The 18,286-nt window shown below is 37.1% G+C and overlaps 1 pseudogene; it reads right to left on the bottom strand.

Moving 5' to 3' along the window:
- Positions 1-1,601: 1,601 nt before the first annotated feature.
- Positions 1,602-18,286, bottom strand: part of LOC148948095 (ras-related protein Rab-5B pseudogene) — a 33,538-nt pseudogene continuing 16,853 nt past the window's right edge.

Genomic DNA, 18,286 nt, shown 5'->3' with positions numbered 1-18,286 from the left:
TATCAAGTTTAGTCTTACCCATCAAAAGTAACGCTTCTTAGAAAATTTGCCTTATTTTCGAAAAAAGGGGTAAAAATCCCCTAAAAATCATAGAAATTTAATGAAAATCACACCATCAGATACAGCGTATCGGAGAACCTTACTATAGAAGTTTCAAGCTCCTATCTACAAAAATGTGGAATTTTGTATTTTTTGCCAGAAGGAAGATCACGGATGCGTGCTTTTTAGTTTTTTGGATTGTTTTTTTTTCCAGGGGTGATCGTATTGACCCAGTGGTCCTAGAATATTGAGAGAGGGCTCATTCGAACGGAAATTAAAAGTTCTAGTGCCCTTTTAAAGTGACCAAAAAAATGGAGGGCAACTCCCACATTCATTTTTTCCAAAAGTCACCCGATCAAAATTGAGATAAAATTTGTTCAGCATGGTAAAAAAAATACAATAACTATGTCTCTGAGGATGACTTAATCCCCCACAGTCCCCAAGGGAAGGGCTGCAAGTTATGAACTTTGCTCAATGTTTACATTTAGTATTGGTTATTGAGAAGTATACAGAAGTTTTCAGGGGGAATTTTTATGGTAGTTGGGGGGAGGTCAGGGTTACGTGGGAGGCTCTTTCCGTGGAGGAAGTTTTTATGGGGGAAGGAACATTGCTATGAAGGGGGCGCTGGATTTCCCAGCATTATTTACAAAAACAACCAGAAATTAGAGAAAAAAATCAACTGAATGTAAGGAGGAACTCAAAACTTAAAACGAACAGAAAATATTACGTATATGATTGGGTTCGCCCCCCCCCCCATCCATTACCTTGCTCTTTACGCTAAAAGTTTTTTTCATCAGATATGCTAATTAACGGCCTTTTCGATTAAGGGTTCATTCTTAAAGAACTGGAATAAAATTTGAACTTTAGCGTAAAGAGCGAGGTATTTACTAGGGTGCAGACCCTCTAATATACGTAATAAAAATATACGAATATAGAAGTTCGTTGCGTAAGTTAATTCGTAAGCTACGTCAGAACAAAATTTCAAGAAAGCCATTTAACCAAAAAACGTAAAATTAATATGCAAATTTTGTTTTAATTATTCATGTATATTATTTTGTGTAATTATTCAACTTTTACTTCAACGACATCATACCTTTTTTATTTTAGTTGTCTCAGTAATTTAGTTTTATTCTTAAAATGTTACGATTGTCCTAAAACGTTTATTTTTCAGTTACTGTTATGGCTAGCAGTAAAAGTCCTTCAAATGGAACCACCAATGGATCCTTTCTACTGGAGTTGAATGAAAGGGAGGATCCTAGTGAAGGTCCCTGGGATAAACCAGAGGGATGTCCCTTCGAGGAAGGTCTGGAGATGGTCTCATATGGGGTCGAAGAGGATCCCTGGAATCCCTGGGATCCACGGCGGCAAAGGTTTTATGGTATCAAAATAGTTGAAAGAGGGGATCTTTTCACTGAAGAGTATGGTGTCAAGAGGAATGAAAGGAAGGATCCTATAGTGGTTTTAATGTCATTGATAAGCCAGCGCCTAAAAATACTTTGAATTAAAGAGAATTGTAAAACAACAAGGCGTTGTCCCAGTGGGTGGATATGTTTGTCCATCCATCAACCAGGCAGTTGTTTGTGCAAAGGAGCTTCTTCTGAGCCAAATACTGAAAAGATAAAGCTATGTAAAATCGAAATATTGAAAATATCTTCCTATTCCGTAGAGGTAAAATTTGGACATTGTGGACATAATTTGAATGGCGGAAAAATGTTTTTTTTTTTTTCTAACCGTAGAACAACTAGAGAAAGTCGCATTAATATATGATTTTGAACTTTTTTCTAATGTAAAAAGGCCAATGTGGAATCGAGAGCATCATTATCCAATAGAATTTATTTACGACGGATACTACATGACACGGACAGAATTATATTTAAGCTCATCAGAAATATTTTAACTCCTCTCTGTCATTGATGATTTTAACTAAATGACTTTTAAAGTTTTATTTCTATGTTTTGCTGTTTGACTATTTACCGCTCTTTATTACCCCTTATTATTATTTATTTCTAACCCACACTATACAGAGGTAAAATTCGTGGAGTATCACAAAGAAAAACACATGAAAATCCAACGCAAATCAATATAGAAATCAAAGAATACAAGTTACAGAGTAACACATAGAATTTAAAAGAAACTAAAACAAAAGAGAAATAAAATAAAAGGAGGGGAAAAAGAAGAAGAGAAAAAACTCAACGCTTACATAATCTAATAAGCAGTAACATGCGGAAATATGGACACAAGCTGTCATTATTGTTATCATTATTTGATTTTTCATCACTCTTTACAATACTAAAAAATGGGGAGTGACCAAAGAGAGAAAAACAAACAAATAAATTAAAGAAAATAACTTACGACTGAAAAAACCTGATAAGGTCATGGTTTGGAGAACAACTGATACAAGCGGTATTTGAAACCTTTCTGTGTAGTACTTCCAGTTTTATAGCAATATCAGAAACAAGAAATTTATTAATAATTACCCGGTTTTTAGTCCAAGGTGGAAGAAACAACAAAAATTTACAAAATCCATAATAGTTAATCCGGATCCTTTTTAACTCACTTTTCTTAAGAAAGGGAACAATTCAAGAAGCAAAAAGAATTGAATGGTCAAAAAGTTGAGTAGAGATTGGCCAACGCTAGTTTATTATATTTACCTCTATTGGTAACAATCTTAGCATATCCTAATTGATTTTTCATATTAACATCTGATATTGTGCACTGGCGCAAGCTCGGAAGACTATTAGTAACAGAAATAGCGAGCCATAAAGAGAATCTACGAGAGGGATAGTAAACCCACTACAACGAAGGGGAGTACTAGAATTGTTATTAAAAGAAAGAAATTTACAATTATCTACATTAAGAGAAAGGCCTATGTCTGAAAAAGATGTAGCAACGCGAGAAACCATGTTGGATAGACCAATTTTAGTACGGCTTATAAGAAGCAGGTCATCAGCATAGGTAAGGAATGAAACATCAGAAAAACCAGAGAGATAGGTAGCCAAAATCTTTGCCAGAACTCGTGAAATACATAATTTAAATAGGGTCGGAGATAAAACTCCACCTTGCCTTAAACCTATTTTCACTTTAATAATAGAATCTGGCGCCGATTTCAGCGGAAGAAAAGAATTAGAGCACCAGTAACGAAGAAGCATTATAACCGATAGATTGACATTGCAAACATGAAGAGCAGGAAAAAGCAGACTATGACATACACTATCGAAAGTTTTTGATAGATCTAAAGCACAAAGATATATGATCTTTCCTTTAAAAGTGTTATCAAGGAGCAAAGAAGATAATACACGATGTGCATGCTGATAACCTACTCCGGGCTTATATCGAAACTGGTTATCTCTCTCAAGAATATTATTAGTCACAAAAGGTAGTAATACATGCTCAAGAACTTTACTAAAGGTGCAAGAGACAGTAATAGGTCGGTAAGAAGAGCAAATTAAAAGAGAATTTCCCCTCTTTAAAATTGAAGAAACAGTACCACACAAAAAACTCTCCGGTACACTAGAACTACAAATACACATCAGGAGAAGTAGGTGTATATGGTCAATAAAGGGGGGAGCAATCTAATAAAATGTGAAATCTAGATATACCATCATTATTAACATTATCTGATTTAAGTTTTTTAATTGCTTCAACTACGGATGAAACAGAAATGGGAATACAAAGTCGATGAGATAGGGGGGGCACTAAAAATAGCAGAAAGAGAATCAGCATACAAAGAATGCAAATGGTAATTAACATTAGAAAAAATAGACGAGTAATGGCCATGCCAAACAGATGCAGGAAGACAATCACTACTTGGCACATCACTTCTAATCTACTCAGAATTAATAACTTTTCGCCATTCTCTCTTTGACACTGGAAAATCCATACCACGATATCGTATTGACTTAAGATATTTTTTATATTCACTGCACGTCTTACACTTAAGGTCAGATACAATTCCACAAGGCGGTCTATTACATTCATTCCATACTTTTAACCAAAGCTTTGCTTTATTTTTCAAAGTTTTTAAATTCGGATCTAAAGACAAAACAGGTTTTTGCGTACCACATCTAACACGTTGCAGCGGCACTGCTACTGCCTCGGCATCTTTTAGACATTTAATTATTTGATTATAATAGCAATCCAGGTCCTTTTTACAATTCACTGGTAGAGAGCACTGGAGCAGATGATAAGGAACTCGAATAGCAGACAGCAGGTTTGTTAGTTATATAGAGAGGAACATCAGCTTTCTTCCAATTACTTTTTTCAAACCATTTTGAAGACCGGGATACTTTACAAATACTTGCAAAGTTTATATCAAGCGTAAGAGAAAGTGAAATAGAAAGATGGTCTAAGTCTTGTTCTTCAGCATGTACAAACACTATTGATGTAGTAATACTAGGTGAGCAAATAATGTGATCAATATTGCTCTTACTACCTGAATGGTGAATGTAAAAAACGGATGACTTTTGGGTATAATATGATACGATGGAAGGCAATCTGACAACGAATCACTTCTCACTGACGAATGATTTATATCCGTACTGAGGCCACCAATGATCCTATAATCTAGAGAAATCGAAAGAATTTTTTCCACTAAAAACTTCAACGTGTTGCAAGCTTTAGCATATCTAGTCATCGATCTGGCAAAACGATCATCATAAGGCAGATAAGAATTAATGAAAACTATAGCGCCCATACGAACAGCCAAAAAAAACTCATCCGAGTAAAAAGTCACCGGCGAAACCAAATTCGGATTGCGCTTAAAACACAAGCTAGCCCACCGGATGGGCGGCCTCTTGTGGCTTTAGCAGTAGTAAAAAACAGATCATGATGAGGGCTCCGACGCAAAAAGGTTAATGCTAAAGTCTGTAAGAAGATGCTCCTGTAGACAGACCATGTCAAAATAATTGTAGAGCTCATAAATAATGAAGTCCTTATCCATTGTAACATTAATATTAAACGATATTATTGAAAACTCCAAGGTCATTGCAAAATGGGGGAGCGTAAATAGTCAAACAGCAAAACATAGAAATTAAAATTTAAAAGTCATTTAGTTAAAATCATCAATGACAGAGAGGAGTTAAAATATTTCTGATGAGCTTAAATATAATTCTGTCCGTGTCATGTAGCATCCGTTTTAAATAAGCTATATTGGATAATGATACTTTCGGTTCCACATTGGCCTTTTTCCATTAGAAAAAAGTTCAAAATCATATATTAATGCGACTTTCTCTAGTTGTTCTACGGTTAGAAAAATAAACATTTTTCCGCCATTCAAATTTTGTCCACAACGTCCAAATTTTACCTCTACGGAATAGGTAGGTATTTTCAATATTTCGGTTTCACATAACTTAAACTTTTCAGTATTTGGATCAGGAAAAGCTCCTTTGCACAAACAACTGCCTGGTTGATGGATGGACAAACATATCCACCCACCGGGACAACGCCTAGTTGTTTTACAATTCTCTCCAATTCTAAGTATTTTGAGGCATTGGCTTATCAATGACATTAAAACCACTATAGGATCCTCTCATTCATTCCTTTTAACACCATACTCTTCAGTGAAAAGATCCCCCCTTCAACTATTTTGATACCATAAAACCTTTGCTGCCGTGGATCCCAGGGATTCCAGGGATCCTCCTCGACCCCATATGGAACCATCTCCAGACCTTCCTCGAGGGGACATCCCTCTGGTTTATCCCAGGGACCTTCAATAGGATCCTCCCTTTCATTCGACTCCAGTAGAGGGGATCCACTGGTGGTTCCATTTGAAGGACTTTTACTGCTAGCCATAATAGTAACTGAAAAATAAACGTTTTAGGACAATTGTAACATTTTAAGAATAAAATAAAATTACTGACACAACTAAAATAAAAAAGGTATGATGTCGTTGAAGTTAAAGTTGAATAATTAAACAAAATAATATACATGAATAATTAAAACAAAAGTTGCATATTAATTTTACGTTTTTTGGTTAAATGGCTTTCTCGAAATTTTGTTCTGACGTAACTTAAGCATTAACTTACGTAATGAACTTCTATATTCGTATATTTTTATTAGGTATATTAGGGGGTCTGTCTCCTAGTAAATAACTCGCTCTTTACGCTAAATTTCAAGTTTTATTCCAGTTCTTTAAGAATGACCCCTTAATAAAAAAGGCCGTTAATTAGCATAAATAGCCCTCATAGAAGTACAAAAGAAAACTTTGGTGTAGAGAGCGAGATAATGACTAGGGGGCGAACCCAATCATATACGTAATAATTTCTGTTCGTTTTAAGTTTTGATGGTACTCCTTACATTCAGTTGAAATTTTTATTTTTTATTTTTAGTTGTTTTTTTAAATAATGCTGGGAAATCCGGCGCCCCCTTCATAGCAATGTCCCTTCCCCAATAAAAAACTTCCTCCATGGAAAGATCCTCCCACGTAACCCCCCACCTCCCCCCAACTACCAGAAAAATCCCCCCTGAAAACTTCTGTATGCTTCCCAATAACCAATACTATATGAAAACATTGAACAAAGTTCCTAACTTGCAGCCCTTCCCCCGGAGACTTTGGGGGATTAAGTCATCCTCAGAGACAGAGTTATTGTATTTTTTGCCGTGCTGAACAAATTCTATCTCAAAAATTTCGATCGGGTGACTTTTGGAGTGGGAGGGGGCCTAGTTGACTTCCATTTTTTGGTCACTTAAAAAGGGCACTATAACTCTTAATTTCCATTCAAATGAGCCCTCTCTCGATATTCTAGGACCACAATAAAAAAACTAATAAACACGCATCCGTGATCTTTCTTCTGGCAAAAAATACAAAATTCTACATTTTTGTAGATAGGACCTTGAAACTTTCATAGTAGCGTTCTCTGATACGCTGAATCCGATGGTGTGATTTTCATTAAAGATCTATGACTTTTAGGGGATGTTTTTCCCTTTTTTTCGAAAATAAGGCAAATTTTCACAGAAGCTTTACTTTTGATGGGTAAGACTAAACTTGATGAAACTGATGTATTTGAAATCAGCATAAAAATACGATTCTTTTGATGTATTTATTGGTATCAAAATTCTGTTTCTTAGAGTTTCGGTTACTATTGAGCCGGGTCGCTCCTTGCTTAGAGTTCGTGGTAACGAACTGTTTGATAAATATTTTCTGTTATATCGTAAGAGATTTCATCCATAAGCTTACTGGCACAAAGCATTAAGAGGTAGAGGGGGCAATTCTTGAGCACAGTCAGGAGATTTACCAGAAGAGGGAGGCAGCTGACAGGAGAAACTTTGCTTTATCATTGCTTAATACACCGTTGGCAGAAATAAGTAGTAGGTAATGAGCGATTCAGCCAACACTCTGAGAAAAGGAGGTTTTGAGATACTTGAGAAAATTTTGAGATAGACATTTTATTCAACGTAGTTGAAAGTTCTGGAAATAAAGTCTTTGCAAGCGTTGTCGTAGAAACTTCAAAAAGGACTCGTTCAATCGCGAATTGAGAGGGCTAGTGCCCTTATTAATAGTCAAAAGCGATCGGAGGTTAGTTATGCCCTGGGGGCATATAATGTCTTATAGAAAGTGTTGTCGTAAAAACTTCAAAAAGGGCTCTTTCGATTGGAAATTAAGAGGGCTATTGCCCTTTTTAATAGTCGAAAGTAATCGAAGGGAGAATCACCTCCCCCCACGCCCATCATGTCCCCAAACATTTCCGATCAACATTTTGATATGGTCATTTTCTTAAACGTAGTTGAAAGTTCTGGGAATTAGGTCTTTGAGGGTAACAACCTCCTCCCATAGCCCTCAGGACAAGGGTTGTAAGTTATGCCCTTGGGGCATATAAGGCTTTTATAGAAAGTTTTGTCGTAAAAGCTTCAAAAAGGGCTCATTCGAATGGCAATTGAGAGGACTCATGCCTTTTTCATTAGTCAAAAGTGATTAGAGGGCGAATGCCCCCCCCCACGCCTATCATTTCCCGAAACACTTCCAATCAAAATTGTGACATAGCCATTTTGTTAAGCATATCAGAAAGGTCTGGAAATTATGTCTTTGAGGATAAAAAATCCCCCAGCCCTCAAAGCAAGGGTTGTAAGTTATGCCCTGGGGACATATAAGGTTTTTTTTTTATAGAAAGTGTAGTCACCTAAACTTCGAAGGGGGCTCATTGGATTGGTATTCTGGCACTCTAGTGCTCATTTTAAGAGTCAAAGTGATCAGAGGGCGGCTACCCCCTCCCCCCTACATAAACGTCGTATTTCCCGAAATGTGTCTAATAGAAATTTTGAGATAGCCATTCTATTCAAAATAGTCTAAAAATAAACCCAAAACAAACAGAAATTAAAATAAGTCAAACTCAAAATGAGCAGAAAGTAATCTGAGTAGGATTCTAAACCCTATGCTTTCTAAAAGCCAGAATATAATTTGTACTTTACTGAAAAAAATTCGAATGAATTTACTGAAAAAAATTTGCATTGTTAGTTTAATATACGTATGCTGACATTTATTCCTTAAAATCTCAATTAATTTTTGATATCTTAAAGTTATAAAAGTGAAAACATTTAAAAGAATTTTTTTCAGTATGCTACAAATTATATTCTGGGTTTTATAAAGCATAGAATTTAGAACCCTACTCGGATTAATGCTGCTCGTTTTGAGTTTGAATTATTTTAATTCCTATCTGTTTTGGGTTTCATTTATTTACTGATACTCATTTTTGGTTTAATGGAGTTCTTTACTTTTTATTGAAAAATTCATTTTGTGCAAAAGTTTTTTTTTTATTAATATTGATAAAGGACAAGTTTGGAAACACAAATTATGGCCTTTTGCTATCTTAGCAGACACCTCTGAAGTAAAATCACCGGATTGACAATGGAGCATAGAATAGAGTACAATATCGCACAAAAAATTAGTCAAAGGGTCTGAGGCCCTCCTTCTGTGTGCGTGTCTCCTTTCAACTACTTCATGATTTTTTTTCCGAATTTAGGGAAATAAAGTGGAATATTCGTCTCAATGTAATCCCCCTTACAGCCCCCCTATTTGTTAGGTACAGGCATTTATCCACAGGTTACCATAAAGACCCAACTTTGTCAATGTGGTTCAAATAGGGCTATTACAGCGCAAATAAGTATGCTTCGTAGAACAGTCACACAGACTATCTCTGAGAGAACCTCTCACAGAGACTATCTGTCTTGGCTTTACTCTAATTAGCCATGGCTCTCAAGTTTTTTATCACTTCCATAATGCTAATCAAATTCAAAAATCAAGATTAGAAGAAGAATACAATCATGTAATTGATAATGGAGAGCACAACACCGATGCACAATAATCTATCAGGAGGAGTGGGGGAGAAAATTTTTCCACTGTTTTTAATGAAGAAAAAAGGACTTGTCGAATTCTAGGAGGGAAGGGAGGCATTTTGTTGTCTAGTTTTGACTTTTTCAATGAAAATACTCCATAAAAGTATTTTTTGGAAATCTGACAAAGAACCAGTACATCAATTGATTAAAAATGTGAAAAAATCTCCGTTCTTTATACTAGCTTGAAATTTCACGCAGGTGATCAAATTAGGTGGAATTCAACTTTTAATTCTTTTTATTGGCTAAATATTTCGCATAATAAGAGTTTTAAATAAGCGGAGCTATTCGCTCAAGGAATAATGTGATTGGCTTAAAAAATACATTACAGACGTAAAACAATGAAATAAAAACACTTTTCCCATAAAGCAATAGGGAAAGTAGTATCTTTTGATGTACCCCTTAACTTTACTCCCTGCGTATTATGTTCATCAAACACACTCTACCTAGAAATTACCCCTAATACGTTAAGACCACACTGGCTATACATGGCATACAATAAACCAACGAAGCGAAATATCCAAGAAACAGAAATAAATAAAAGAAGGGGGATTTTGATCCAGCAAATGCAACAGAAAGTTAAAGCAGATACTTCGGCAAAAACCTCCGATAAGCTTTCATCAGAGCAAAAAAAAAAAAAATGGGAAGAAATTTTTTTTTATTTTATTTGTACAAAAGTTTTTTTTGTTCTTATAAAGTTTCACTGTCTTTTCAAAATTTCTACCTGTTCAAAATACATATTACTCAATAGTTATTTCCGTTGAATTATAAACTGATATGCAGATTGGTTTAAGAAATTAGTCTGGGTATACGATACTGTAGGAAAATGTATTCTCGTTTTTAAATCGTTAGCAACAATTTGGACAGTTTGAAAATGCATAGAAGAACAGAAGAATAGAGGAAGCATATAGTGTAGAAGAAAATGTACATACAAGATAAGAAGAAAAGTACAAAACAGAGGAGGCCAATTGGTTTTAAAGAATTGAAAAGGCATACGGATAGCCTACAGGTTTCAGATTGCTGCCTAAGTAAAGAACGATGGGGGCACAATGTGTTGTTTTTTGGTTCTCCATACCCGGGCACTTCGTATCGAAGGAGTTGTGGTAAAAACTTCGAAAAGGGCTCATTCGATTGGAAATTAGAGTGGCTAGTGCCCTTATTAATAGTCGAAAGTAACTGGAGGGCAACTAGCCCCCCCCCTCACGCTCATCATTCCCCCAAACAAATCCAATCAAAATTTTGAGATATCCATCTTGTTCAGCGTAGTTGATTTCCACATAGAAATTTTGTTTTTGAGGAGGACGCTCCCCCACCACCCTCAGGGCAAGGGTTGTAAGTTATGCCCTGGGAGCATATAAGATTTTGATTGGAGGCGTTATCGTAGAAACTTCAAAAAATGCTCATTCGAATGGAAATTAAAAGAAATAGTGCACTTTTTAATAGTCAAAATTGATTGGAGGGCAAATAACGCCCATCATTTCCCGAAACACACCCAATCAAAATTTTGAGATAGCCATTTTGTTCAGCGTAGTTGATTTCCAGATAAAAAAAAATGTTTTTGAGGAGGACTATTGGAGTGTAAGTACCGCTGGCACCACTTATTGGAGGTTTATTGTGCGGGGTCACCACTTTTAAAGGCAAAAATGGCGCAAAGAGTTGCTATGCCACTTACTGGAGGGGGAAGATCCCTCTTTGGCCTCAAATTAGTGGGATTTCCGTGGTTACTCCAACGGTTCCGTATACTGACGTGATCGGATGGTCTATGGCCACATTTAAAGCCAAAGTTTACCGATAAGATTTCTAATTAACTCTTTTAGATTCACCTTAGCTGAAAAGTTAAAAAGAGTACATAGGAAAATCTTACTTTATTAACAATCACGCGGTATAAAATGAACTGACTAAAAAATAAATACTTCATCCCGGCACACTAGCCGTATGCAGCGGCGGGGGGGTACGAGGGTGGTAATGAATCTTTCCAGCCAATCCTTGGACCTACTAATCTACTGGCCAATCTCCCTAACTGCGAAATTTTTCCCTCGTGGTGTATTAAACACGTACGCAGTTAAGAGGACCCAAAATGGCGTCAAGAAAATAGTAGTAAAATTAATATTTAATACTTAAGGAAGTAAAATAATTAAGGGCCCGAAAGAAATAAATCTGGGAGGGACATTTATCTGACAAAACTGGGACCAAGGGTTCCAACACCTCCTTCCTAAGATAAATTGCCCACATCCCCGTTGGATTGGCTGGAAATTCAAACACATTCAAATTAAAATAAATTAAATTAAAATAAACACTAAACTTACTTTTAATCTTCCTCTGGTCTTCCAGGTCTTCTAGGTTCATTTCTTCCTGAGAGCTCCTGCCGTGCCAGGGGTTTCTGCCTTGCCGAGTAGTATAGGGTACTATGAAGTTTTACTCATCTTTCAGCAGCTTCTCCTCCTCCTTTGTTGGAACTAATTGCAGGATGTCGTCCTCGGGACTCGTAGAAATTGATTGTGCACAGCATAATCAAAAAAAAAATTTTCTTGCTCTCACGAATTTACATTTGAGAGGAGCAGAGAATCAATTTCTGGACCATGTGATGATGCCAGCCATCGTGAAAAATTGGCTGCACTAGCCTCTTAATTTCCATATGTGGAAACAACCCCAAATCTCGATAAAAAAGTAAATTGCCCCTTGGCATAATTTCAAATAATTTAAGGCCGAAAATGCAAAGGCCTGTGAAAACGATAAGGGTTCAGGAAAATGAAGTAAAAATCTGAACGAACCAAGAATCACTTTTTTCTGGTTTCCCTCCCCTGGGATAATTAACTGAAGAATATACGTTGATGATAATTGAAAATGAAATTTGGATACATCTCCCACTGAATACAATTTGCCGGAAATACTTGTCGACTCCCATGAAGAATAACAGCTACGAATAGGGTTGCTGGAAAACGGTTTCGGTGAAGTATGAATTGACTGGGAGAGAGTATCCCCCAAGGACTCCAGATCAGAAAGGCAAAATCTCGGTAAAGGGATCACAACTTGTCCGCCAGTTGTGCATTGAGGAAAATGGCTACCTTTTGCGATTTCCCGCAGGGGATCTTCCCCAAGGGATTCCTCCCCCTCATAAAGGAACAAACCCTCTTTTGAGCTGATCAGACCAATATCAGATTCCTTTCCAAGTTTTTTCAATCCGAATCGACATTCAATATTTCCCAACTTTCCCCCACCCCGTTGTAGGTCATTCATCTCTCTTTTGTAGCCATCTTCTTTTATTCCCCATGGGTCTTTGACCTCTTTTTCTCCCTTATTATCTATGTTTTCAAGGCACAGCCTATCCAACATTTTTTTGTTTTTCGCCACTGCAGGCTGAATCTCCAAATTTTGTCTCTTCATTGCATTCTTCTTTTCGTCTCTACTTTTCTCAATTCTGTCATTCGCGCAAAATAATAAATCACCGTTATATCTAATTTGGACTCCAGTGTCCACTATCTTTGACTGAATAATTTCATTATAATTCCGTTTAATATCTCTTTTCTCTCTCTTAGTTTTCTTTTCTTTTGTAGTAGCATTAAATAAATTGTCATGAAATCTGAATTGGACTCTAGTGTCCATCTTCGACTATTTTTCCTTAGGGTAGTTCCGCTTAATATCTTTCTGCTTTCCTTCAGTCTTTTTTATTCTTACCAGAGAATCAAATATTTCATCATCAACTGTGAATTGAACTCTAACATTCGTTTTTTCATATTTTAACGAAATATCTCAATCTTAACGAGGAAAAGCGCGTGCAATAAATTCTGTCTCATTTCTCTCTGGTACATCAGCGTGTCATTTTGGCCTGTACTTGTTAGCGTTTCATATTCATTAAAAGTCTTCTCAAGTTTTCTATTATTTGTAAATTTTCCTGAAAAATCAATCTCACGCGTCTTTTTTCAATATTTTGTGGTCTTTTTACTTCCGCATCCCCTTTTTGTGTATTATCAACATTTTGAACCCGAGTATCCAGTATTTCATTTTTCCGACAGGGTGGCACAGCTCCCCAATTTGTTTTATAGGCCGGTCCACCTCCCCCCGTGGTTAGCGAAGTATTATATTTTCTCGTAAAAGTGTTTAATGTTTGATAATTTTCGTTTTCTCCCAATTGATTCTTAGACAAATTATTATGGCTATCTGACGGCCTATAAGTAACTTGTGATAATATGTCACTTTGCGAATTTCCCCAACGAGTTTTCATTAGTCTGTCAATTGTTTTTGCGACATCCTGGTAATATTTTTATCGGCCTCCCTACGGGCCTGTCTTTCTTCCTCTTTTCGCTCTCTGGCTTTTCTTTCAGCCTCTTCCTTTCGTTCTCTGGCTATTCTATCAGCCTCTTCCTTTCGTTCTCTATCTACCCTCTCTTTCTCTCTTTCTTGTCTATTTTTCTCTCTTTTTTGTTTATCTTTCTCTCTTTCTCGTCTATATTTTTCAATTTTGTCCATACGGGCCTGATGAAGTATTTCATTGGCTTGCCTATCTTTTTCAATTTGATCTATTCTTTCTTGTCTATCTTTCTCTCTTTGTTCCCTTTCTTTTCTATCTCTTTCGTCATCTCGTTCTCTGACTTCCTTCATGAAATTTAATATTTGTTGTCTCTTATCTTTCTCCCTTTCTTTTCTATCTCTCTCTCTCTTTTTTCTATGGGCTTCACTCACCCTTTTAATCTCATCTCTGTCCGACATAATTTCAAAATTTCGTTTGTCATTATTTCTTCTCAATTCCTTTTCTGAATTCCTTTGTTCCCTATCTGTACTATCTCTATCCCGCAACCCCCCTCATTTGGCACAGCCTCTGAGGGATGAGTTCGTCTTGTTTTTTCATATATTATTTCTTCTTTGTTTATTTCGTACCCTCTCATTTTACCGCGTATACTTCTCTCTGATTATATTATCTCTTATTAAATTACTCAATCTTGGTAAATTCAAAAACTGTCACGCAAAAATTATGGTTCGTAATTACTATTGTGAATTATCAGCTCCGTGTAAGGAGATTCAACAGTTTTTCAAAAAACCGGAATGTCTCGACTTCAGTAGTGATTAAAGAGTTCTTTCACAACAAGAAGTCTTACGGGAGTGAAATATATCTCCGAAAAATGAATGAACAGGGATTGGCCAAGAAAATAATCAGAAATACCGCGTGAATAGTCCTCGAGTGAATTAGCTGGACTAAACTCAATCTGGGGAACTACCCAGCACAACCAATCGTGTATTCTTCCTGGATACTCATATTTCAAATATAATCTCCTCCTGGGCAGATTACTCAATAGGACAGGTGCTTCCCACCTTTCCTGTCCAATATGCGCTCAAACTGACAAATTCTCCTAATTTGCCGTCCTCAATACTCTTATAACCTTCGTCACTGAAGATTATCTCTAAGTCCGCCAATTCACTCGAATAATAACCCAACATTTAACGTTTTCTTATCTGTCCTTAAACCCTGTAATACTATTAAATACGGAGATTCCCCCACTGTAGACTCAACTCATTAATTTCACGTTATTCTTTTTCATTTTTATCTAACAAGGCCCACAGCCCATTATAGACTTTCATAATTTTATTAATTAAATGCGTAATTTTGTCTTTTTATATGTCACCACAATAGGCTACTGTCTAGGCCAAATTAATCGTCTCTTCGAAAGCGCGGAATTCTTTTATTATCAGATTTACTGATAGGACCTTAACTCGCTGCCACCACTTATTGGAGGTTTGTTGTGCGGAGTCACAACTTTTAAAGGCAAAAATGGCGCAAAGAGTTTCTATGCCACTTACTGGAGGGGGACGATCCCTCTTTGTGCCCAAATTAGTGGGATTTCCGCGGTTACTCCAACGGTTCCGTATACTGACGTGATCGGATGGTCTATGGCTACATTTAAAGCCAAAGTTTACCGATAAGATTTCTAATTAACTCTTTTAGATTCACCTAAGCTGAAAAGTTAAAAGGAGTACATAGAGGTAACTCCAACGGTTCCGTATAGTGACGTGATCGGATGGTCTATGGCCACATTTAAAGCCAAAGTTTACCGATAAGATTTCTAATTAACTCTTTTAGATTCACCTAAGCTGAAAAGTTAAAAAGAGTACATAGAAAATTCTTACTGTATTCACAATCACGCGGTATAAAATGAACTGACTAAAAAATGAACACTTCCTCCCGGCACGCTAGCCGCATGCAGCGGCGGGGGGTACGAGGGTGGTAATGAATCTTTCCAGCCAATCCTTGGACTTACTAATCTACTGGCCAATCTCCCTAACAGCGTAATTTTTCCCTCATTGTATATTAAGCAAGTACACAAGTAAAAGGACACAAAATGCCGTCAAAAAAATAATAGGAAAATTAATATTTAATACCTAAGGTAGGAACATATTCAAGGGGCCGAAAGAAATAAATCTAGGAGGGACATTTATCTAAAAAAACTGGGACCAAGGGTTCCAACAATGACACTCCCCCACAGCCCTAAGGGTTTTAAGTAATGGCCTGGGGGCATATAAGGTTTTTAAAGAAGGCGTTGTCGTAGAAACTTCAAAAAAAGCTCATTCGATTGGAAATTCAAAGGACTAGTGCTCTTGTTAATATTCGAAAGTGATTGCAGGGCAAATAACCCCCCCCCCCCCCCCACACACCCATCATTCCCCCAAACACATCCAATAAAAATTTTGAGATAGCCATTTTGTTCAGCGTAGTTGATTTCCATATAGAAAAAATATTTTTGAGGAGGACACTCCCCCACAACCCTCAGGGCAAGGATTATAAGTTATTCCCTAGGAGCATATAAGGTTTTTATTGAAATCTTTGTCGTAGAAACTTGAAAAAGGGCTCATTTGATTTGAAACTCAAACGGCTAGTACCCTTTTTAATAGTCGAAAGTGATTTGAGAGCGACTAGCCCCCCTCTCACACCCACCTTTTCCCCAAACACATCCAATCAAAATGTCTAGATAGCCATTTTTTTCAACGTAGTTGAAAGTTTTGGAAATTTGGTCTTTGAAGATGACAACCCCTCCCCCCACAGCCTTCATGGCAAGGGTTGTAAGCTATACCCTGGGGGCATATAAAGTTTTTATTGAAAGCGTTGTCATAGAAACTTCAAAAGGGCACATTCAATTGGAAATTGTAAGGGTTAGTGCCTTTTTTAATAGTTGAAAGTGATTGGATAGCAACTAATGCCTCTCTCACGCCCACCATTTTCCCAAACACATCGAATAAAAATTTTGAGATATCCATTTTGTTCAACGTAGTTGAAAGTTCTGGAAATTAGGTCTTTTAGGATGACAACCCCCTCACAGCCCTCAAGGCTAGGGTTGTAAGTTATGCCGTGGGGTATATAAAGTTTTTATTGAAAGCGTTGTCGTAGAAACTTCAAATGGGCTCATTCAATTGGAAATTGAAAGGGCTAGTGCCTTTTTTAACGTTTGAAAGTAATTAGATAGCGACTAACGCCCCTCTCACGCCCACCATTTTCCAAAACAGATCCAATCAAATTTTGAGATATCCATTTTGTTCAACGTAGTTGAACGTTTTGGAAATTAGGTCTTTTAGGATAATAACCCCCTCAGAGCCCTCAGTGCAAGGGTTGTAAGTTTTGCCCTGGGGGCTTATAAGGTTTATATAGAAAGTTGTTGTATAAATCATAGGCAGCGCGATCGCGCTGCCTAAGTAAAGAACGGGGACACTCGAGAACGAGACAAGAAACGGGGACTAAGTAAAGAGGAGGACACTCCCCCACAGCCCTCTGGGCAAGGGTTTACGTTATGCCCGGGGGCATATGAGAACAACTTGGACACAACGTATTATTTATAAGTTTTTTCCTTTAGACTAGGGACCTTTGTATCAAAGAAGTTGTCGTAGAAACTTCGAAAAGCGCTCATTCAATTGGAAATTGGAGTCACTTGTGCCCTTTTTAATAGTCGATAGTGATTGGAAGGCGACTAACACCCCTTCCACGCCCGCCATTTCCCGAAAAAACATCCAATCAAAATTTTAAGATAGCCATTTTGTTCAGCGTAGTTGATTTCCAGATACAAATCATGTTTTCGAGGACAGTCCCCCACAGCCCTTAGGGCAAGGGTTGTAAGTTATACCCTGGGGGCATATAAGGTTTTTTATAGAAGGCGTTGTCGTAGAAACTTTAAAAAAGGCTCATTCGATTGGAAATTCAAAGGGCTAGTGTCCTTTTTAATAGTCGAAAGTGATTAGAGGGCAACTAACCCGCCTCTCTCGCCCACCTTTTCCCCAAGCACATTTATTCAAAACTTTGAGATAGCCATTTTATTCTACGTAATTTTAAGTTGTGGAAATTGAAATGGCTAGTACCCTTTTTTATGTCGAAAGTGATTAGAAAGCAACTAACACCCCTTCCACGCCCACCATTTCCCCAAACACATCCAATAAAGATTTTGAGGTAGCCAATTTGTTCCACGCAGTCCAAAGTTCAGGAAATTATACCTTTGAGCAGGACACTCCCCCCACAGTCTTCAGGGCAAGGATTATAAGTTGTGCCCTAGGGGCACATAAGGCTTTTATTGAAATCTTTGTCGTAGAAACTTGAAAAAGGGCTCCTTTGATTGGAAATTCAAAGGGCTAGTTCCCTTTTTAATAGTCGAAAGTGATTTGAAGGCAACTAACCCCCCTCTCACGCCCATATTTTCTCCAAACAGATCCAATCAATATTTTAGACAGCCATTTTATTCAAAGTAGTTGTAATTTTTGGAAATTAGTTCTTTAAGGATGACAACCCCTCCCCCCCCAAAGCCCTCAGGGCAAGGGGTGTAAGTTATGCCCTTGGGGCATATAAGGTTTTTATTGAAAGCGTTGACATAGAAACTTCAAAAGGGCTCATACAATTTAAAATTGAAAGGGCTAGTGCCTTTTTTAATAGTTGAAAGTGATTGGAGAGCGACTA

This window comes from Artemia sp. Qi Xiang Cuo, chromosome 10 (assembly GCF_049724085.1).
Source record: "Artemia sp. Qi Xiang Cuo chromosome 10, ASM4972408v1, whole genome shotgun sequence".
NCBI classification, from domain to species: Eukaryota; Metazoa; Arthropoda; class Branchiopoda; order Anostraca; family Artemiidae; genus Artemia; species Artemia sp. Qi Xiang Cuo.
This window is presented reverse-complemented; position numbering and strand designations above follow the sequence as displayed.